Below are 23,791 nucleotides of genomic sequence, written 5' to 3'. Positions count from 1 at the left end.
AGTCATTCTTTGTAATGCATAATATTCCAACCCAATAGATCTGGGATAAAACCACCCATTAAAATCTGGTACTCGGCAAGTAAAACTTGCTGCCCCAATACTCCTGTGGCTTCCTGCCGTCTCCCCATATACATTACTCTATAGCACACTGTTGAACAGAGGAGTGAAACAAGCATGACAGTAGTGCTCCAGTATCCCCTAACAGAGAAACCAACACTCCATTAACAGTACATTTTTATCCACTGGACTGGGACAGACTTAGGGAGGCTACAAGGGATTTACAGGATCTAATCGTTAGGTAAACAGATCTTCTCACAAGATGTTATTCTCCCCAGTCTCGATTCTAAACCTACAGCGTTTCAGCATGTCTGGTTTCGAGACATTCGAAAAAATCCAAATTGTTTCCACTATTGCAACTAATTGTATAAAAATACAAAAACTGTTTATCTAACTACTTTTACGTCCACCTGTACTGTACTTATACGTTTCAGACGTTTCTTATATTTTCCAATCTCCTTACAGATGCAGCCATTCAAAGTGCGCGGTACAGACACATACCGGAGGTAATTGGCTACGGCTTCGTGCATCGTGACGCGCGATGACGCAAAATACCGCGGTGCGTGATTGGTTGACCGACAGGGGCACTCGTGGTCCGTTGGTCTGTCGTAGAAAGACTTACTGTAAACGTCTTTACTGTGCCCGTTGTAGATATTGAATTTTACCACTGAAGGGAAATCTTAGTAGCTGAGCATAAAAAGAATAGGAGCATACTGTAACGCGTGTGAAGGCCATAAACGATATTAATTTTGGAACATAAACATACAGTATATAGCTGGTCTTGGTACTTTAAAGAAAAAAATACACACCAGTATTCCATTTCTCCCTAAACATTGTAAGCTTCGAAGTCTTTAACTAACGTGATACCGGAGTCAACAAGCATACTTTTAGAATTTGATTAAAAGGGAATATAATATGGAATCGCGTATCTCAAGAATTTAATAACGGTATGATTATATCCATGTACTGCGACAGGGCTCTGTAGGGCTGTTTCGCCTGCCTGTTCACGCGAGCTGTCTTGTAGCTTACTGGTCTAGGTGCATGACTACCACCTGGCAGGTTGTGTGTTCAAATCCAGCTGGTGCATTTTTATTTATTTATTTTTTTTTATTTATTTTTTAATCGCGTAACATAAACATATTACCGTATGCAAACTGTACTGTATACAGTATGTATATGTATATTTAATGTCTTAACTGTGCCCGTTTAAGTATTGAATATTCATATCTAATTTTACCACTGAAGGGAAATCTTAGTAGCTGAGCATAAAAAGAATAGGAGCATACTGTAACGCGTGTGAAGGCCATAAACTATATTAATTTTGGAACATAAACATACAGTATATGGCTGGTCTCGGTACTTTAAAGAAAAAAATACACACCAGTATTCCATTTCTCCCTAAACATTGTAAGCTTCGAAGTCTTTAACTAACGTGATACCGGAGTCAACAAGCATACTTTTAGAATTTGATTAAAAGGGAATATAATATGGAATCGCGTATCTCAAGAAATTAATAACGATATAATTAAATTCATGTTGCAAAAGAACTGCAACGGACATAAAAACTTCCTTGCTTTTAACAGAGCGTTCCATAATTTCTAACTACGAAAATGCCAGGTGAAAGGATTTGTAAACATATTTTGTTAAAGCAAGTCAGTTTTTTCCGCAACACATAAAAGACATTTTTCCAAGAAAATTTAGCCTTTGTCACTAATGAAACCACTAAATAAAGACATAAATATAGAAATCTTAAGATTTGTTTTATTTAATGTTGGTAGCAGGATGAACTGTCAGAGTGTATATTTTGTCGCAGAGTTGCTGCAAGATGTTAACAGTGAAAAAGGTATTTAGAAATGAGTTATTTCAAGATGAAAAAGAAAACATACACGAAACATGGTTTCATTATGACCAGAATCGGTCTTGAGATATTTTTAACTTGATTTACAGTACTTGAAAGGTATGTCTTAACACCGATACTACAGTGCTTAAGTACTGTTCACGTATATGTTTCTAGGTTTATATTATGCATTTCATACGGTCAAATTACTTTTGAGCAACTAATAAGAAGCGCGAAACGGTATGTGTTTTAGTTTCGTTTTGTGCTGGGACCCGTGGATTGATTAGAGATATCAAGTACATACAAGTCATTTTTTAAATGTTGTATTTTGTCTTGAAAAAATGTTACGTGTACATCATCTATCAACAATTACACAGGTTCTGTTTCCATATTGCGGATTTTGGTTACGTAATATTATTTTCTAGATTTCACGTTGTGAATATATGATTTGGGCAAACAGAGCCGCAAAGAAGTTAATTATTGGTTGTTGGTTTTTTTTTGCAGTTTTATCTAGAACAAGCGATGCTTAAACCTTTGTCTGATTCTTGTGAAACTATCCACACGACAGTTACAGTACCTAGGAGTTGACTTCAGTGATGTCACTGATGGGATGTTTCTAAAAATCCATCCTCTGTAAAACGTCTTCTCTAGTTGTCCTGCATATGTATTCGCTAATGAAGCTGTGTGTTCTGAGCCTGGATCTCTACATTTCTGTATGAACCAGCTTAGAGGGCTAAAGACAGCTTGTGTTTAAATTGAGTGTAAGGCAATTTATGCTTCTAAAGTCATGGTCAGCATTTATTTTTGTACTGTGCTGTAAACTTGTTCTGTGCCAAGTCACATTATTTTATAGCGTTTTTATAGCGTTATCAAATCCGGTGGCGCTGTGTGTTAGTTTCCTGACTCCCATGTCACATGGTCTGTGATTGAAACCTGTAAAACCGGTTTAATTCGTCACAGCCAGCACTCTTCAGGTGTGAGGGTCTTCTGCTCAGAATGAAACGCTAAAATGTTTGTGTATATTCTAATGGTAGTGGGGGCAGGGTGTGTGGGAACAGGTTTGGTTGAAATTGCATTGGAGATCTATGTTCTTCACACCTGAAACATTTTCTCTGAAAGCATTTTCTTCGCAGTTTAACCGATCTTGTTACAGAATGTTACAGTTTACTATTATTAACCATATTAATTTTAAGTGCTTAATGTAAAATCTTGTAAAAATATATTTTCATTGTTCCAATATACATTAAGTCTGACTATCATATAATAAGTTAAATACAAAACTAAAGAAAAAATAGGGTTAAATATAATTCAAAATATTTTGCTAACAATGTTAACTGTTTATGAATAATAAAATGTATTAACTAAGGAGTAGGATGGCACAGTTGTTAGTATGTTTTTTGTTTTGTTTCTTTTTCATAAATACAACAGTAGTACTTGATGTCTCAGTGGCTTTCAAAATTAAATTATGCATGCAAACCTGTGAACTAGAAAGATAACTAAGATATCCATCCATTATATTCCATAATATCCATAAAATATATCGCGCTGAAATATGTGTGACACAGTGGTGGCCTGACACGGTGAGGTGCCCTGGCAGCTGTATGATGCAGTGGTGGTCGGGTATGTAGAGGTGTTGTGCGAGGCATGCTTTTTGCATGCATGAAGTAAATCCCATGATCGCTTTTGAACTTGGACAAAGTACTTCCAAAGGAGCGCTATGCGCAAAGATTTAACAAGCTCAACCCCCGCCAACGATTTGGTGTGAAGAAGCAGAACATTCAAGTTTCACAGACAGAAGCAGCACGCCAGCACAGCCAACATTAAAACGGAGGGCACACTACGATTTGCATTGACACAAAAGTGATCTGGGCAGACGTCGTTCCCTGCATAACGGAAAAAGTGGCAAAGCGCTTTTGGGTTGAGAGGACGCAAGAAGGTTTTTGTTTTGTGCCTTGATGTCAAGCTGAGAAAGTATCTTTAAACACTTTGCTTAGTTTCTCGAGAGACTGCCAAAAAGCAGTTCCCTCCCTTTCGTCTGAAGCCAGCTGAAAGGGGGTCTCAACAGAAGCACCTGGCAGCGGTGGGATTCGAACCCACGCCCCCAGAGAGACTGGAGCCTTAATCCAGCGCCTTAGACCGCACGGCCACACTACCTGCTGTGTGCTGTCTCTTTGTCTCATTACTTGCCCGGAGGAAGCCGGGTGGGTTTTGCTCTTGTCGCCCGACTTAGTGGCGTTATGACCGTGGAACTGACTGCACCTGCTTTTTCTGAGATGCTTCCCCTCTCATGGCGAGATCTCGATTTCTTTAACACCTCTGGATAAAGATCTTCTGTGGAGCAGGTTTCAGACCTCTGCGTACAGCACCCTTGATGTCATTTTATTTTTACAGCAGCCGCATCCGGAAAGTTGTGTCTTTTACTTTTAATTTGAACAACAAAAATACATACAATACAAACGAGCACATAAAACGTATCAAGAAAATCGTCAAGGGTTCATGCTTTAATATTGTACTGTTTTCAGGTTCCCTCAGGAAAAGGTCAAGTGGCGACGTGATAGTTAACCAAGCGACAGCTTTATTCTTTTATCGAAACCACACAAAACCAAACACAGGACATACAGACACATGAGGAGACTGATGGAGCACGTTCACATCGTTAGGGTGGTAATTACTTAACAACAGGCTATACACTTATAAGGCTACATGGTACCATGAGTGCCTAGGTGCACTTCCTCCTCACCACCGGGCCAGGGGGGTTACACTGTCCCCACCTGAAGCGTCTGGCGTCCCGCCGACATCGAACACCCCCTCAGGCTATACTCATACTCTGCTAAAGGCTGTGGAACTCTGCGTGAGCAGCTGTTACGAAGCGGTGGTGGCCGGCGGCCCACCGTCACACCCATTGTCGGCCGGCTCTGGCCCTGGCTGCTCCTCCGGAGCCTCCCCGCGGGGCTCCTCCTCCCGGTCCCGGTAGGGGTCTCGGTGCAGAACCATCACTCTCCCCCGGTAGCAGACCTTGCCTACCACCCCGAGGACCTCAGCGGCCCCCTCCCACAAAGGCGCCAGCTTAGGGCTGAGGCCTTTGCGGCGGAGCGGGCTGTACACCCAAACCAAGTCCCAGGGCTGGAAGGCAGGCCCCCTGCAGCGCAGGTCGTAGTTCTGCCGGACTCCCGCCTGAGTCAGATGGGTCCGGGTAAAGCTGTGCACCCGCCGCATCCTCTGCTGCAGGTCCTACTCGTAGTCCAGTCCAGCTGGTGGTGCCGACTCGTCTCCGGGCGGCGGGCCGAAGACCAGGTCCACCAGGGTTTGCATTTCCCGGCCCAGCATGAGTGAGGCCAGGGTACACCCGGTAGATTCCTGGATAAGCCTAGAGCTCGAGGGGGAGGTGGCGGTCCCAGTCCCGTTGATGCCAGGACACCAGGGAGGCCAGCTGGGTGGCGAGCATCCGATTAAACCGCTCCACAAACCCGTTGCTCTGGGGATGCAGCGGGGTGGTCTGAGTCTTAGAGATCCCCAGGCACTGGCACACTCTGGCGAAGACCTGGGACTTGAAGATACGCCCCTGGTCACTGTGTAACTCCTCCGGCACCCCCAGCCTGGCAAACATCCCCTCCAGTAGTGCATCGGCCACCGTGGGGGCAATCTGGTCCGGGAGGGCATAGGCCTCCGGCCACTTCGTGAAATAGTCCATTGCTACCAGGACATAGCGGTTTCTGGCCTCGGCCCAAAACGTCCACCCACACCCGCCCCATAGGAGCCCCTACCTGGTGTTGTTGGAGAGGGGACCTTTCTGCGCCATGCACACCGCTCCACGTCCCGGTGGCAAAGACCCCAATAAAAATGGCCTCGGAGACGCTACTCGTCTACTGTTTTTTTACAGCCGAAATGCCCCACGCCCGGCTGGCCGTGCACCGCTCTGAGCACAGCCGCGCGGAGCGACTGTGGCACCACCAGCTGTCACCGTATCTCGCCACTGGAGGGTACCCGCCACCCCTGGCGCAGCACCCCGTCCTTTACCTCCAAGGCCTCCCACAGGGCGCAGAGGGACTCGACGGACTTTGGGTGTGGGGCAAGCTCCTCTTGCATAGGCCGCACTCCTGCTGCCTTCCAGCGGAGCACCGGCCCCACGTCAGGTTCAGCTGCCTGACGCTGCGCCAGGTCTGGCAGGCCCACCCCCAGCGGCCCCTCCAGGGCAATGGCCGCGGTGCTCGCCTCTGCCACGGTGCGGACAGCCTCCTCACGCTGCTCCTGCCGGGCGCAGTGGTGGCGTTCCGCGGCCTCGCAGGGGTGCCGCGAGAGAGCGTCGGCATTGAGATGGTGAGACCCCGCACGGTTCACAACAGTGAAGTCATATTCCTGCAGGACCTCTATCCATCGCACCATCTGCCCCTCCGGCTCCTTAAAGTGGAGCAGCCAAGTGAGGGATGCATGGTCGGTCCTCAGCTGGAACCGGGTCCCGAACAGGTACGGCCTGAAGTGGCGGACCGCTGCCATCACCACCAGCAGCTCGTGACGGGTCACGCAGTAGTTCCGTTCAGCCCTAGTCAAAGCCCGACTATAGTAGGCAACTACAAGCTCTCCATCTGGCCTCTCCTGCGCCAACACCGCACCCACCTCCGAGTTACTCGCGTCAGTATCTAGGACATACGGTAACCGCGAGTCGGGGTAGGCCAGCATGTAAGCTTCACCTAACCAGCCGAACGCTATCTCACAGCCTGAGTCCCAGTCGAAACGGCAGCCCTTGCGATGCTGGCAAAGTCCCGGACGAACTTCCAGTAATACGAAGCCAACCCCAGAAAGCTGCGCAGCTCTGCAACGTCGCGGGGAGTCAGCCAACCCCTCACTGCAGCGACCTTACCTGGGTCTGTAGCCACCCATCGCGGTCCAACAACATGTCCCAGGAAGGTCACCTCCCGCCGCAGGAGCTCGCACTTGCGGGGGTTGAGCCTCAGGCCAGCACGGTTCTGGAACTGGAGGTTCGTCAAGGCCTGGAACCAGCAAATCGTCCAGATACAGCACACACTGGTTCCACGGTACCGATGCCAGCACCCTCTCCATCAGCCTCTCGAAAGTCGCCGGGGCATTGCACAGGCCAAAAGGCATGACAGTAAACTGCCAGAGGCCCTGGGGAGAAGAAGCCAGAGGGAGCTGAACCAGGTCGACCCAGTGATGTAGTCCAAGGCATCGTCTATCCTCGGCAAGGGGTGGGAGTCTTTCCGGGTGACCTCATTCTGCTTGCAGTACTTAACGCAGAACTTCCATGAGCTGTCTTTTTTTCGGACCAGTACAGCTGGCGCAGACCACAGGCTCACGGAGGGCTCAGTCACTTTTGCTGCGGGTGCAGTCCTCATCTATCGCCGCAAAGAGATCCTCGTTTTGGGTGAGTAGCGCCTGGAGCCACTGCCGCTGGTCCCAATCGAGGCCCTTGCATCTTCGCTGGTAGAGGTCCTCAACGGTGCGCCTAGCTTCCACGCAACGCTTGGCCCCCGCCACTGCCGCCTTGTCTGGCCCCCCGGGTGACTCAGGGGCAGGATCTGGCACGCTCTCTCTCCAGCTCGCAGGCCCAATCCGCCCCAGTGACTGCCGCCGCAGCTGCCACCACTGCCTCTTTTTCTCCTGGCTCCAGCAAGCCCGCGTCCCTCGGCCTTCGCCGGGCCTGCCCTCTACCAGGTGAAGTCGCTCCCCCTGCCACACCAACTCCTGCCGGCTCAAGTCCAAACTGGCCCCCACTCACTGCAGTAGGTCCAGCCCCAGGATGCAGTCCTCCTGGATGGGTGGGAGGTGGCGCACCGTCACTGAACCTAGACGGAAGGCAAGCACCTGTTTCCCCCTGACTGCAGCAAACTGTCCCGTCACGGTCCTTAGCCGCAGGCCGGAGGCCTCCCATCCTGGGGGGGTGGTGCCCTCGGTGTTGGGGAGGACGCCCGGCCGGAGTAGGGTTACCGATGAACCGGTGTCGAGCAGGGCCAGGCAGGGTTGGTCCTCGATTTGGCAGTGGAGCTACAGGCCCTGGCTACAGCCAACTCGCCCCACGGTGGCGTGAGGGGCGCCGGTCTTAACAGCGCTCTCCGGAGTGGGGGTTGAGGTGTTCAAGAGCGGGCAGCCATTCCCGCGCTGAGCCGCCTTGTTCTAGTTTCCCGACGCCGATCGAGGAGTGCGAGGTTCGGGTGCCCAGCAGTACCGGGCTCGGTGTCCCCTCTTCCCGCAGCGGTCGCAAAACAGCATGCGGGGCTGTTCCGTGGCGGTTGCTGCACGGGCTGGCTTCTCTTCCCCCTTGCTGGACTCCTCCGTCGCTGCCTCGGTCTGCTGGCAGGGCGCTTTGCGTCTGCTGGTGCTTCCAGCCACCCCGAACACGGCCTCAGCCCGTGTAGCAAGGGCAAAGGCCTGCTCCAGCAATACCGGCGCATCCAGCTGCACATGGCGCCGCAGCTCCTCGTGTGAGAGGGCCTTGAGAAAGGCCTGGAGAGCCATCTCCCGCTGCGCCTCCCGGGGAAAAGTTGGGTATCCTCGGCGGGCGAGGAACAAGACATCCGCGGCGACCGGGCCCAGTCGCTCTCCTGGTCAGCGGCGCCGCAGGGCCAGCCTCTCCCGCATCAAGTCCGGCGCCTCCTCCACACCGAAGCGCAGCTGGAGAGCTGCTGCCAGCGCCGTGTATTTGCCTCAGTCCTCCTCCGGGACATCCAGGAGCACCTGGCAGGCCGCTCCTTCCAGCGCCGCCGCCAGGTGGCCGGCCACCTCCGCCCGGCACCAGCTGTTCGTCCGGGCCGCGAGCTGGAACTGCGCCTCGTAGGTTTCCCAAGGCGCTGCCCCGTCGTAGCGACCGGTTTGCACCCGCGCTGATGGGTGTGGGAATCGCTGGTCAGCTCCGGCAGGGAGGGTATCTTCTCTTTGGGGCATCCACTGGGCGGGAGTAGCAGGCAGTCGCCCCAATTCTACCGGCAGGACCACTACTGGATAGCCCTGGTAAGGGCTGTGGCCACCTGTCGCACCCAGGAGTTGCTCAGACTCCCTATGTGCGCTGCCGATGGGTTCTGTCTCTTTTAGAGTCAGACAGCACTTGACAGAATCGGCTAATGTCTGCCAAGATTTGTCCATCCTGCCCACTTCTGACACCAATGTAGCATTTACAGGTTTTTCTCAGAACAAAGGACCAGTGGAGACGCATTTAACAAACCAAGCAATAGCTTTATTCTTTAACAACCACAAAACCAAACACAGCATATACATGCACATGAGGAGACTGACAGAACACGTACACATCTTTAGGGTGGTAATTACCTAACAACACACTATACTTTTACAGGACTACACAGGCCACTAGAACTACTAGGACATTATTTACACAGGTAGGATCAGCCACTGGTCATCGTGCTGACCCTCAGACTCTCCCCGGCTACAACTCCCAGCATGCCCAGCGGTACTATGCACGCCTAGGGGCGCTTCCTCCTCACCACCAGGCGAGGGCGTTACAATATATTTATATTTTTTCTCTGGTTCTCAGCAGTATCATTGGGCTGAACTCCAGTTAAATGCTTGGCTTAGAAAGATCAAAAGTGAGCGAGGGAAGATGGGTGGAGATTAATGGAAGTTATAAAAGCAATGGGTTGGCTCTGCTTAAGCTTCATTCAGACCTTATTAGGGCAAACTCTATGGGTCAATTGCATCGAACTGAAAGTAGCATACTAACAGGAGTTCAACCTGTGCTTAGAACGCAGATGCCGTCTAAACTTGTGCTCCACCTTAAGTCCAATTGCAACAAACTTTGCTGCTGTGCTTAGTACGCAGTGCCGAGCTAAACCTGTTCTCAATTGCAATGAAAACAAAGTAACAACTGCAGCACTCCAGAGTAACTAAAGTAGCGGACTAATTTAAATTATGTCTTCATATGGCTTAGTACCGTACTCGGTGTAACGCAGGATTGCATTAGAAGGCTCCCAAATATAGTGGAAATAATCTGTTGCTTGGAAATGTATTGGAATATTAATTAAAATTGCTTTACACTCATACCATATTTATTAATAATGAAGTTTATTAATGTGTGTATTTACAGAAGTGTCATTTACTATTTATGTTTAATGTCAATCATTACTAGTAGCTGTGAGTTTTAAGATATGCTAGGGAGTGAAGAGAACAGAACAGAGCAAATGGTTATATAAATGGAGTGGGAGCCCTTAATATGTTCTATAAAATTTGGGAGTCAACTGAATAGATTTGCTAAGTATTTTATTGTGATGGGTCTCTGTATTTGTGGTTATCAGTGGAAAGCAGGGATAATAAAGAAATGGGTGGCACCCAAGCACATGTTAAAGAAAAAAACTTGGCTTCTTAAAAGTGATTATGATAGCCACAGGACAGAAGAGACAGTGCACTGTGGTCCAATAATGACTGTGTTGAAACAGCCAGAGTGTGCTGCATGCCATGGAGATGGAAAAGATAGCTCATCCCAGTCAATCGCAAGGTTGTGTAGGACTGCACATGACCTGATGATGAAGGTGCTGGCTCTTGATGGACTGGTATACAAACCAAATGACAGCCAAGCAAAGCGTTAGTTGTTTTACAATTCCGAAAGATTGTTCAAAGTGGCTTCTTGCATTTTTATGACTCTTGTTACAGTGCTTCTCTTGTAATGTTGTAGGATTGTGCACAGGTGTCAGAAGATATAGTCATAAAGAATAACCACAGGCAAAACAACATGCCAGCTTGCTCTTCCCTACTTTGAAAGGAAGATATTGGAACTGATTAAAGAACTTAACTTGAAATGTAAGCTCCTACTGACACAGGAGAGAGAGTTCTGAAAAGTAAGCACAAGGCACACTGTGAATAAATAAATGTATTAATTTAAAAAAAGAAATACTGAGAAGGTCAGAGGAACAATAATTGTTGTATTTATTTGCTCAGGTAGTTTTATAAGTTTAACTTTCAGTAAAGTTCTGTTAAAAATAAAACTGGTCATTAGTTGGCGTCTTTTGTAATGATTTAGCAATAGTGACATGTCGGCTTGTTCGACTGGAGTGTTAAACAAAATTAATACAGTAGCGTCCTGTCTCAAGTGTACAGCTGCAGTTCTCGTTTGTTTCGTGACTAATTGCAATTGCATTAGTCTGTGTAAAAAAAGACTTCTGCAGCTCCAGTGGTGTGATCGAACTCATGCTGAGATTGAGTTCAAGCCTCACCTGGAGCAGTGTGGCCTATATTTTCAACTATTTAAACTAACTGACCAGTTTAGGTCCTGTTAAGTATTTGCTGGAGATCAGGTCTAAATTAACATGAAAGGAACAAGTAAAGGTTTGTTCCTTGTCAGACCTGAAGAAGGCTCCAAAGCTCAAACGTTGTTTGCTTCTCTTTTCAGCATGGAATAAAATTTTACTTGTTCCTATGCAGTCCACACATGCTGACACAGCTCCCTACTTAAATTACCATCAGCAATGGACCTCCAGCAGACCTATACACAAATATATGAGAGAGGTCTACTGAAACGAGAGGAGCACGATGGAGTACCGAAGACTTGAAAAAGCACTCACTTTTCTGTGTTTTTGTTGTTACCCAGATTTGTTTTTAATGTTCTTTTTCTCTTTGTTTTGAAGTTGTTTTGTTTTTTTTTTCTTTTTTGTAGGTGTTAGACTACTACAGGGATTTACCTAGGTTCTATTAAGACTTCTTTTATCAAAACATATTTTATTAATAAAAGCGTGATTTCTTAATAATCAACTTTAATGTTATCTTTATTAGTAGCTGTATTACAGGTAATGCATGCACAGCCTTTATTATGCTATAGTGAATTTTCAGGTATCCCATGGAGGGAAGAGAACTGAAATTAAAGAAATACTTATTTAAAGGGGTCTTAAAGTCTTAAAAGTGTTCTGTCACATCTGGGTGTTAATTGAATAGATTTGTTGTATTATTTCATATGATTTGACTCTACACTTGTGTTTCTCAGGAGACAGCAGTAATATTGGGGATTTGCGGGTACAGATAATAAATTATACTATACAAGTGTAGAGGTTTGATGGGTTTACTGAGACAATTATTAATTGTAGCAGTAATCACGAGGTTGTTCGTTGTGGTTTTTAGAAAATCAATCGTCAGAACAACTAACAACGCACACACACGGGTTCAATACACGAGATACATTTATTCATATAAATTGTGCACCAAACATATACTAGTCTGCCTGGATACGAGCAGCAGACATTACTGTGAGGGTTATCAATATACAAAGTATATAATCTCGAAGAGATGCAAACAAAAAGAGATACACAACAGAGAATATATGTCAATATATATCGTTCGGTTACCAAATCGCTAATCAGTGTTATTACCCACTGTTACTCTAAACTCGGAAGTAAATACATTACTCATGAATTAAATTGATAACAACTTGTGTTGAGGTACAATTGAATTCTCGAGACGCAATGTAGAACATGGGGTTTACTTATCCACTGTGTATGGATTTGGAATTTCCCGGCACGAACACCAAACCAGCTGACAGGCTCCGTTGCAGCCTCGGTCCCAGCGGTTGTCCAATGGGCGTTGTCCCGGCGTCCTCTGGCTACTGGCCAACCAGTCGAGGTGCAGCTCGGAGTAGGACGGGCGGAGGAATCTGACTGTGGCGCGCAGGGCAGTCGTTGCTCCGAGGGGATCTACCAGCAGTCCGGCTGGCTAGTAGAAAGTCTCTATGCACTATGCACTCTATGCAGTGTGACGGCTAGTCCTCACAAGTCACTCTTTTGCCAAGGAAGAAGCTGGTTCGTTCCCGGTCCAGCGCTGCTTCTGAATAAGCTATTCAGGTTGTCGACGAGGGTCCAACTGTGGGCTGCCGTTGATCAAGCGGAGCGTTCACGTTGGTAGAATTCTGAGTACGTACGGGATCCTCGGCCCCGCGCTTAGAATAAAGTCCAAGTCCCTTTGCAGACAACAGCCTTTGTCACGTGATTGTCTCTGAGGATGCGCGAAAATGGCCAAGGAGAGCCCTGATCTGAGCTTGCGCTCCCTTTTTGACCAAGACACAGATGTGTTCTGATTGGTTGAGAGTTTGGCGGGCATTGGAGACCCACATGGTGTTACCACACCCTGCCAGTCTCTAATTGGTTGATCAAGGTGAGATACGAGTCACATACTCCTGACACTTAGGAATGCAGTCCAGATGTCCATTTGGCACTCCCTAGACAGATAGGCGCCAATGGATGACCATTGATCATGATAGCCAGGCTTATCTAAGTGCATCCCCATTTGGGAGCTGTCCCTTATCAAAAGAAAACATCTTAAATCAGCCTGCATGAATACTTTCTCTGTGGCTGAACCACAGAGATGGAGAGTGAGATGGGGCCTCATTAAGGAAAGCACAGCAATGCTTAATTCTGTCTTATTACCAAGCATTGCTGCTACAACTGCTTAAATTCAAACTAAACAGGACTATGGGAATGAGATTTGATTTCGAACTGGGTTTTAAATAAATAGGACCGCTGCACTACATTGTGCTTTATGTAAGACAAAAGGTGGGCTTCTTGTGTTTTCGATAACTCAGTTGTAAGAGCGGAGGAATATAGTGGAAACAGCTGGGAACTCTTTGTTCTCTGGTTTGAATTTGGCTGGAAGAAAGGTGTTTTTTATGTTCTTTAAAATTTGTCGTTCACTTAGTTGTCTTATTTTCTAGGCTTGTAGACTCCTCACTCTTCCTAAAAGAAAGTGCTGCAGATAAAGATACAGTAGTTGTCGGAAGTTTGTTCAGTGGTAGAGCACATACAGGCTGTATGTGGTTGTTTTCAATCGCCGGCGTCTCCACTCTGGATTTCTTCCTAAGCACGATATCTTTCCTTACTTGTGTGTGAATTTCAGCGCGACACATAAACCCTTTGTCTGTTTTATAAAGATTATATTTTAAATCAGTTAAAACAAAGAAGTACCTATTACATACACGTAGAAAACACTTGTATCTAATTTGAAAATTTGGGCAATGTATTACTAGTAGTGGAGCTGAGCTCACAGAAGAGCAGTTGATATTGTTAAACCACGTATTATTTTTAAATGACGCTACTAAGCACTGACACGGTGTTAGTGCAGTCCTACCCAAGCTTTCTATCGACTGGATGAGTCTCCTGTTCCATCTCCAATTCTTTCCGCACATTTTGCCTGTTTCACCACCATTATCATTAGACTATAGCCACTAATACGAGATTACTGTTCTGAAAGACTGTCTTAAATAATAATGTTGAAAAGGGTAATGATAAGAGTTTTTTTTCATTAAGGTAACCATACATTTGCCTGTATAGTACAACTTATTATCTGTATCCGCAAATCCCCAATATTAATGCTGTCTCCTGAGAAACACAAGTGTAGAGTCAAATAATATTACAACAAATCTATTCAATTAACACCCCTATGTGACAGAACACATTTAAGACTTACACCCCTTTTAAATATGTATTTCCTTCATTTCAGTTCTCTCCCCGGGATATCTGAAAATTCATTATAGTATAATAAAGTCTGTGCATGCATTACCTGTAATACAGCTACTAATAAAGATAACATTAAAGTTGATTATTAAGATATTACACTTTTATTAATAAAATAAGTATTGATAAAATTCCTTGTGAATAATTGTAGAGTCTGGAAAGCAATTGTTCATTACTTAATGACGATATTATTTCCACTACATTCAGGACAGTTCCAATGTAATCTATTGTTCCACTTCGTCTGCTTAGTCTCCTACTTTAGTAACATCTAATGGGAAGCAGCTGTTATTTTAGGTTTGTTGCAATTGAGAACAGGTTTGCTACAGAGCTGCTGACAAATTTCAGCAGCCAGTTTGTTGCAACTGACCCGTTGTAGCTACCAATCAGAAAAAAAACCAAACGCAACAACTTCAAAAGAAAAAGAACATTAAAAACAAATCTGGGGAACAACATAAACACAGAATCTAATGCGAGAGCTTTATCAAGTCTTCAGTGCTCCTCTTGTCTCAGTAGACCTCTCTCATATATTTGTGTACAGGTCAACTGGAGGTACACAGCTGATAGAAATTTAAGTAGGGAGCTGCATCACAGCATGCGTGGGCTGCAAATGGAAAAGTATAGGTTTATTCCATGCTGAAAATGGAAGTAAACACAACGTTTCAGCTGTGGAGCCTTCTTTGATTGTGACTCGAAATAAATCTTTACCTGTTCGTTTGATGTTAATTTATCTCCATCAAATACCTAACAGTATCTAAACTCGACAGTTGCTCTCAGTAGCTAAAGACACTGCTCCAGGTGAGGCTTGAACTCACAACCTCGGCATGACTCCGCTGTGCACTGCTGTATAAGTACCGCACGCTGACCGATTGCACCACTGGAGCTGTGCAAGTCGTGCTCCTCATACAGACTGACGCTGCAGAAACACAGGGTGAAAACGGTTTCGGTTGTGGATCCATCTATACATGGGGAACACTAAAATAGCAAGGAAAATACAAGAAAAGAAACTGAAAGAATTGTGCTAACAGCAAAGGGGAACTGAGGGAGGTGGTCAGACAAGTAAATCAGCCTGGCAGATTATTTGTATCGACATTTTTTGTGTCAATCAGCAAACAGATTTCTCTTCATGTGCCTTAAACTGTGCAGTTTGTATCTTCGCTGTAGATAGGTTTCTTCAGAAGTCCAGTAAACTGACAATAATGGAGAACTAGCTGACGCACCCCGTCGTGAAGACCCTCTGTAAGGTGATTACACGTTTCAATTTCAAGTCGCCTCCTTTACACTTAATTGCAGCCCCGAAACTGAGAGAAAGCATGAGAAATGGCTTCAGTTTCAATGTGAAAGTGCAGTACAGGCTCGATGGCTTCACATCTCCCATCAATCAAATAAAATTGCAGTAAAGCGATCTAAATATGACTCTTAAGTACTGGGAAAGATGATTATTTTGAGCGTGCCTCCAAGGGTCTGCTACGAGGCTTAAGTTGGCTTCTTATTCGCCAGCTTCTTATGCGTGTTTTTCGTTCCACCTTAAATGGTGCTGCTGTGATGTTATGTCGCCTTTCGCCTGTAGATGGCTCTCTTCGATCAGTACTAATCCGGCTGGAATACTGTAGACATCTTCACTGAAAAGGAATATCCAAATAAATAGCGACTGTCCAAATTATATTTTTGTATGGAATATATTTCAGAAAATCGCAAACCAATTTTAAAAACTCACCACAACACGGACTTACACTGGGAAAAGGTAACTGCACTTTCTGCTTATTGCTACGGCCTTCCCCCCGATTATGAAAATGTCTCACAGTTCTGACACCGCCGTGTGAAAGACAATGTAACAGACTATCAAAATCCTGAAGTACAAGAAATTTTAATGCACCAGTTTTTTAAATATGACCCTCTGATCCTGGCATGTCAGTATACATTTCGAAAAAGTATGGCACCAATCGCACGAATTGCAATGGCACAAATTGTTGAGAATATCACTGACCTTGCCGATATTTGCAGGGGATACGAATGTTTTGCACATGTTGAACTACAACACGTAAAAATTGAGCTTCTTAGTCAATATCATCGGGAATGTCCAATAATGACGAACATCAGTAGCTTCAAGGAAACTTTGACTCGCACATGGAGTTTTATCTTCAAATGGAGGGTGGGAGAATTTATTTGTACTCTCGTTGCTCATTAGCTAAACTATTTTAAAAATATGACACAGATTTGTTCGAGAAACTTGTAATCGCCTTAAAGAGAGTCTTCTTGAAGATGTGCACCAGCTAGCTCTCCACTGTCAATTGACAGGACTTTAGGAGAAACTGTTCTCATACAACCAACATACAAATTACACATCTTAAGGAACATGAAGAGAAATCCGTGTACTAAATAACATAAAATTGTCACTGTAAATTATCACCAAGCTGTTTCATGTGTCTGACCACCTCTTTCCTACTTTGCAGCGAGCACAAATCTTTCTGTTTCTTCATCGCAATTTTACTCTTTCCCCCATGTGGAGATAGATCCACAGCTGAAACTTTAGGTCAGTTCCTGTTACTCTGTCCGATTGAAAGAGCTGTATTAAAGGCACTCCCATCTCTGCAGGAAAGTTATTGCTGCTCTCAACACAATATACTGCAGCCAAATATAGCGATACTGTCACTGCCTGTGGGCCACGTGTTCCTGCTGGCAGTCTATTATGTCATGTTCATCCACACCCAGAAACATTACTTCATCGCTATTTTACTGTCCCCCATGTGGAGATGGATCCACAGCCGAAACTTTAGGTCAGTTCCTGTTACTCTGTCCGATTGAAAGAGCTGTATTAAAGGCACTCCCATCTCTGCAGGAAAGTTAATGCTGCTCTCAACACAATAGACTGCAGCCAAATATAGCGAAACTGTCACTGCCTGTGGGCCACGTGTTCCTGCTGTCAGTCTATAATGTCATGTTCATCCACACCCAGAAACATTACTGCTGGAGCACAAGAGTTATATAGGCGCAGTCCATAGAGCAAGAATCTCTTAATCTCAGAACTGTGGGTTCAGCCCCCACATTGGGTCCCTCTGTGTCAATTTCATCCCCCCAATCCTCCTAGCATGACCTGATGGCGTAACAGTGATACCCAGTACCCAGCGTAATTCAGCTTTCTTTCCACTTGATTCAGATTTTGATCTGAAATCATCAGCCGAACAAGAGTTTGTCTAAATCGAGGGAGATCTGCTCACAAGCAAGTATTAAACACTTCAGCATTTTCTGTTCGAATACCACACTTTGTCAAAACACTGCCGCTTCTTAAGCTAATAAGTAACGGTTTTTGAGCACGCATTGTATTGTTAATGCTTATATTAAAAAAGCATAAATTCACATAGTGAAATTTGGACTGAACAAAGTAGTCCAGCCCTTTTACAACATTACATACCCACTGATTAAAGCTTAAAACTACAGCAGCAGGAGTAACAATAATGGCAACAACATGTTTGGAGCTCGGCATTTCATTTATTCTGCGGAAACGTATCGGAATGAACTGCCCGAGATAAAAGAGTAATTGCGGCTTCAGATCGTTTTTACAGAGCATTGCGTTGTTCTGTTCATGCTGACTACACGCATTACATTTGTCATTTACTGCAAGTGTTGCTTTTCCAGGTTTTCTGAAATTCCTCGCATTTGAGCCAGCACTAAAATATTCCCAGTGGGCAAAAGACGTATAATATACGTCTATTAAACGTATACCTTAGACGTCTAAATGTGGTCTACAATTCGTCTAGAATGAAATTCTAATATACGTCTAAAGTTATACGTCAATTATACGTCTATGTTTAGACGTTCATTATACATAAATGGTTGGAGTTCTATTATACGGATAAATTTAGAGGACTATTATACATATATGGTTGGAGTTCCGGATAACTTTAGAGGTCTATTATACGGATAACTTTAGAGGACTATTATACGTATATGGTTAGAGGTCTATTATACGTATAACTTTAGACGTCTATTATACGTATATGGTTAGAGGTCTATTATACGTATAACTTTAGACGTCTATTATACGTATATGGTTAGAGGTCTATTATACGGATAACTTTAGACGTCTATTATACGTATATGGTTAGAGGTCTATTATACGGATAACATTAGAGGTCTATTATACATCAAAGATAGATTTTATAGGTGTAGAAACAAGTAAACCAAGCCAATGATTAGGTTTAGAAATTTATTCTGAAAATACACATTCACACCTGAAACATACGTATTTCAAATTATACATTGTATACAATCAATCAACAATCAACATATGGGCAATAATCATAAAAAACACAACTAGTCTTAAACTTCAGCTACAAATTCTGGTAACATGGCAATATACAGTATAGTAATGACAAACACAAAACTAATTACATTAACACACTAACTCAAAACCACATTTTGATTCAAATATACATTTTAAAATGTACAACTTCTATATTTCCAAGAAAAAAAATATTACAATGGAAGTTAAGACGATTTTTGTCCACTATTTGCAAACCCTGTCTAATTGTCCTAACAGTTAGAACCAAAAACCTATTATTTTCAGTGTCCAGATCTCCTGGCCCCCTGCCTTGCATATGCATTCTTCAAGTAACACATTGCGTGCTCCTTTATTTCTTTTTCTGTTGATGTAGGGTGGGACTTCAGCACCGCAGCTAGGAGAAAATTATATAATATTACTTCCCAAATAAATGATGATTAATATCTTCTTTAGTATAATCTAAAAAATGAACGGTTTACTAAGCTCAAAGCTGAAATAAATGTATAAAATTTGGCTTGCATCATAGCAGTTGAGCAATAAAGTAATAATAATAATAATAATAATTATAATAATTGCTAACACTTATATAGCGCTTTTTCTGGACACTCTACTCAAAGCGCTTTACAGGTAATGGGGACTCCCCTCCGCCACCACAAAGTCTGTCCTAATTACCCAAAGTTTGAAAGTACAACATAGAATAAGAATAAGAGAAACGGCAAAACGATTTTGTGTCATCTTCCCCTTTCAAAATATTTTCTGTGCCATTTTTTTGCTTATTCACGTAATATTTTAATCAAAATAATATTAAGAAAGATCTGTATGTATTCAGATAGTATTATTATTGTTCATACTCGTCAAAAGAAGATTGCTGAGATATTTGCAGATATACTTCTACGTTTGAAAAACGTGTCCAAAATGGTGACCAACGAATACTAGCAATGCATTGTGGTATATAACCGGAAAATATGCTGGGTTCGATATTTTCTCAACGTATGCGTTTATTAATGTTGTCGATATTATGGTTGAAATTTAACATTGATAATACATCGCGGCTATGTGCCCCCTGCTATGAGCTGATGTGCAATTTTAACGCATGCAGTTAGTAAGGATCGGTCACTGTTGTATGGTATTATATATAATGACATTATGGAATAGGATGGGGACAGGCCTGGCATCACGGGGGGAGGGGGGAATGTCGCCCCTTCAGTTTTGGGCAAAAAGATTTACCTAACTTAATTTGCGCCCTAAAAAAATAGTTGTACTTTGTCAATGGTCAGACAACACTAAATGACACGAACAGTCACTCAGTCTGTTTGATGGGCAGGAGGGCTATCCGTCCAGGAACTTCACATATCAGTGTCGTTATTGAGTGTCAACATTACGATCCTGTTTGCTCAGGTGGACCGATTCCTTGCAGTAGTTTATCATTATACTTAAAATCGTTATATAACTAGGACTAGTTATAGCAGTCTGTGCTTTCTGTTGGTTTTACAACATTTTTTTCTTAACGATTCAGAACGTCCATGTAGCTGCAAAAATGAACGCTTATGGTACTTTTCGCTCCAGGCAATACAAACCGTGAGAGTGACGAAAAATGTGAAACTGAACTTCATCGCAAATACCAGATTGCTAGTCGTTATCTTCTATCATGAAGCACTAATCAATGGCATAGCTGCGAGATTTCATTTGGGTAGCTGCACCGTACAGCTCCGTTTCAACCGAAATATCACTCCCCCCTCAGAATTTCAGACGCCCCCCTACAGATTTTTCCCCGGGCACCGCGCACTGATGGGGGACGGGGTGTCCAGGAAATGGTATAAACTTTTGTCAAGAAAATAAAAATAGAAACTTTATAGGCACTCAAACATTTTACTGTTTTTTTTCAGGCAGGTGGCAAGACCCCCTCAGCAAAACCCTTGTATGCCAAGCTGTGGGCATTGATTCGTCGAATATACGTATATTTACGGCGAAATTACGTCTATACGTATATATACGTCGCCTCGACGTATAATCAACGTCGAATTGCAACCGTAAAATCGACGACATGAATAAACGCATATATAACGTCGAAAACACATCTAACACAGTGCCTGAGGCTTTTTACTGTATGTATCGTGTGTGCCGCAACTAGGAGTATACGGCACTCTGCACAGTGCACGAAGTAAATTATTTTGGCAGTAATTAATTTACACGTGTATAATAAATATAGTAAATATAATACATTAATTACTGCCAAAATAATTTACTTCGTGCACTGTGCCGTATACTCCTAGTTGTGCCTGTTTTTCTGTCCGTTATGTTCTTGCTAAGCAGTTTCTCCGTTTTCCTCGTACTGTGATTGTCAGCGAGCACAACAAGACTGAAACAGTGTAAAGGCAGGTAAAAAAGACAGGGTAAAACGCCTGATTGTCGGGAGTGGGATTTGAACCCGTGCCTCTATTTGGAGAGTGAAACACAAAGCTTAAAAGACACGAAGCTGTGAATTTGCTGTTTTAAACCGCTCGACTATCCTGAAGAAATAGGTGCTGACTGCAGCAGTCGCATCCGATTTTCCGTAATTTTAGGACGATTGATACGACTGGACTAACACAATTTGTGGCGTTTAGTATGACATGGAAAACGGTACCGGAGCATTCGGGTCCGGACTACTAGACTCAGAAACAGTTTTTACCCCCGCACTATCAAACTATTAAACTCCCAGCCTCTCTCACTCTCTCCTCACCTCTCACCTATGATCTGTACCTCACAGTGCCTTCTTTCTTACCAAAAACCCAAACACACATTGAAAATCTACCTCTACCTTACATGTCAAAAGCTCACTCCCCATCATTTCTATCCCTTTATTTCATTCTTTTGATGCATATTTTTGCACATAACCTGTTACCTTTTTGTTGTTTTGCACGCTGCCTGTTGTTTTTTGGACATCGGCTGTTGTCTCTGTCTTTCTTTTGTTATACAATTGTATTGTTGTTGTGTTTTTTTCTTTGTACTACTTATGTCCGAGAGCTAGCTAAATAGCATTTCGTTATACCATATACCTGTGTATGAGTATAATGACAATAAACTTGGACTTGAACTTGACATAGTCTTGCAGGCAGTATATTATTTTATCGTTTACTCGTTTAAAAAAACACGGTCTTCTCGTTCCTAAGTCAGATTTTTAGTGCTTTCGAACGTTACTTCCAACTTGGACTGACAGCTCACCCGATCTGTTTGTGATCAGACCATGGAGTCGGGGGCTGTACCAAGCGCACGTTCCTTCCCAATGCTAAGGCGATCATTCGGAAGATGGGTGTGAAGAGAAACAAGCTTTGTCGACTAAAAAACAAGGCAGGATATGCAAGAATACTAATCACTGGCGACAGTTATGTTCTCTTACTATTGAGATCCCTACATTGCGAGTTTTTTTAAGACTTTGAAACTAAAGGAAAGCGATGACAAGTGAAACTGGCACGGGTGGGGCTTGAACCCACGCTCTTCGGTTTACGAGACCGACGCCTTACCACTTGGCCTCCGCGCCTTCAAGTAAGCATTTGAATAAGGTTGTTCAAATTATTTTTTTCTGAATCTGGTTTACATCGCCAAATGTAAACCGGAGGCAGCAACAACAATAAAAGGGATACTTGTCCTTAAACTCGGACGTGATGTTCTGCAGACATGTGCACAATGTCCTGTTTTCTTGCAGTGTAGACATTTTGCTGTTCACGCTCCGCATTCATCTGCTTTGTGCGTTATAAGTCCGCACCTGTAACATGTAATGTCAGCCGTCCCCTGTTCTTCTATATCTCTAGCATGACTGCGTCCTGCTGCTCGGCTTTTGTTTGTAAAGTTTGAGCGAGCGCCCCGTTCAGTGTCACTTTGTCACTGTGGTCAGAAAGCATTCTTGATTCTGCTTGAGCTGCTTCATGAATTCTAGCGACTGTAAGAGCTCTTTTTAAAGTCAGCCCTTCCTCCTGCAGCAATTTATAGTCTCTTATGTGCACATTTTTCCACAAGTTGATCTCTTAACATGTCAGTTTCCAATACTCCAAAGTCACAAGATTTAGCCAGTTCTCTTGGTGCAGTCACAAAAGCATCAACAGATTCGTCCTGAGACTAAGTTCTCTGCCTAAATTTTATGCCACGGTGTAAAGGAAGCGTCTAAGGCAGCTACAGTCTTTTTCTCCAGGGCAAAAATCCGCTGCACGGAAGCCCCGATACAGTGCAGTAATGTAGCACGTCTCACGGCATCCTGAGCTTCTGTAGATCCACCGGCTATTTAAAAAACATCTGTACGACTCCATCCATATCTTGTATTCCGTATACAAATCCGGAGCTCCGAGGTTCAGTAGAAGCGGTGGAAAAAGACGGGCATAAGCAAAGCTTCTCGGCGCGGCTGCCATATCTTCCAATGGGCAAGCTAAACGAAAAGTCCGAAAATTCAGAAGTTCGTTTCTACCAGCAAGAGAACTAAAATCTGCAGTGTTCTGCTCGCTTTGAGTCCGTTAACCACTCATCTCTCGTCGCCATAAATGTTGTGTATCTAAATGTAGAGACGTTTTTATATTATTTTAACTATTTTATTAACTACACAGATCACGCCCTTACACCATATATACCTGCCTTCTACTCTCTCGATCTGTTGTCTCGCGATGTCTACTCACTATACTACATTTAGCATGACTTCTTGTTGCAGTTGAGCTCAAAGCTGGAGATGATCTCCATATTCTACCGCACTAACTAGTCCGAAACGTAGTACACAGTACACACTTTTTAAGTGAAGTCAGGTTGTTAAAAAATTTAAACCAGCGCCTTGTCACAGAAACGTACCCCAGTCTCCCGCGCAACAAGCGGGGGTACTCAGCACTATACTAACGAGGAGCGCTTGTCTGCAGCTGAGCGTCAGCTCTGTTTACTGTCAGCAGTCATTTCCTCATTTCAAAAGACTTTTTCACCTGCTCTCAGCTTTTAAAGACAGTCTCAGCTCTTGATAAAGAAAAGCCATGCGTGGGAGACTCCCTCTCTGAAGAAGTTTGCCGTCACCCTGCGAGGGAGAAGAGCCATCAATCACCGAGGCAACCACTGAGACAGTTAACATTAAACACGTGAAATGCGAGATGTTGTGATTTTTTTCCCGCTTAAGGCTTCTATCGTTTCTACTCTAACGAGAAAGACCTCTTTATTAGA

General features: G+C 44.1%; 1 protein-coding gene, 3 non-coding genes and 1 pseudogene across 4 annotated transcripts in view; 1 reads left to right on the top strand and 4 right to left on the bottom strand.

Moving 5' to 3' along the window:
- LOC148662626 (uncharacterized) overlaps positions 1 to 23,791 on the bottom strand; it is a 783,119-nt gene that overhangs the window by 64,830 nt on the left and 694,498 nt on the right. The window lies entirely within an intron of this gene.
- Positions 3,967 to 4,048, bottom strand: trnal-aag (transfer RNA leucine (anticodon AAG)). Its single transcript has one exon. It is a non-coding gene; the product is annotated as a tRNA-Leu (tRNA).
- Positions 5,735 to 6,547, top strand: LOC148662679 (uncharacterized; annotated as a pseudogene).
- On the bottom strand, positions 15,134 to 15,227 carry trnai-uau (transfer RNA isoleucine (anticodon UAU)). The gene is made up of 2 exons: positions 15,190 to 15,227; positions 15,134 to 15,169 (listed from the first exon to the last, which is right to left on the bottom strand). It is a non-coding gene; the product is annotated as a tRNA-Ile (tRNA).
- trnat-cgu (transfer RNA threonine (anticodon CGU)) lies at positions 22,074 to 22,145 on the bottom strand. The gene has a single exon. It is a non-coding gene; the product is annotated as a tRNA-Thr (tRNA).

This window comes from Lepisosteus platostomus, chromosome 5 (assembly GCF_059453375.1).
Source record: "Lepisosteus platostomus isolate fLepPlt1 chromosome 5, fLepPlt1.hap1, whole genome shotgun sequence".
NCBI lineage: Eukaryota > Metazoa > Chordata > Actinopteri > Semionotiformes > Lepisosteidae > Lepisosteus > Lepisosteus platostomus.
Note: the sequence above shows the minus strand (reverse complement) of the source record. Positions and strands in the feature narration are given on the sequence as shown.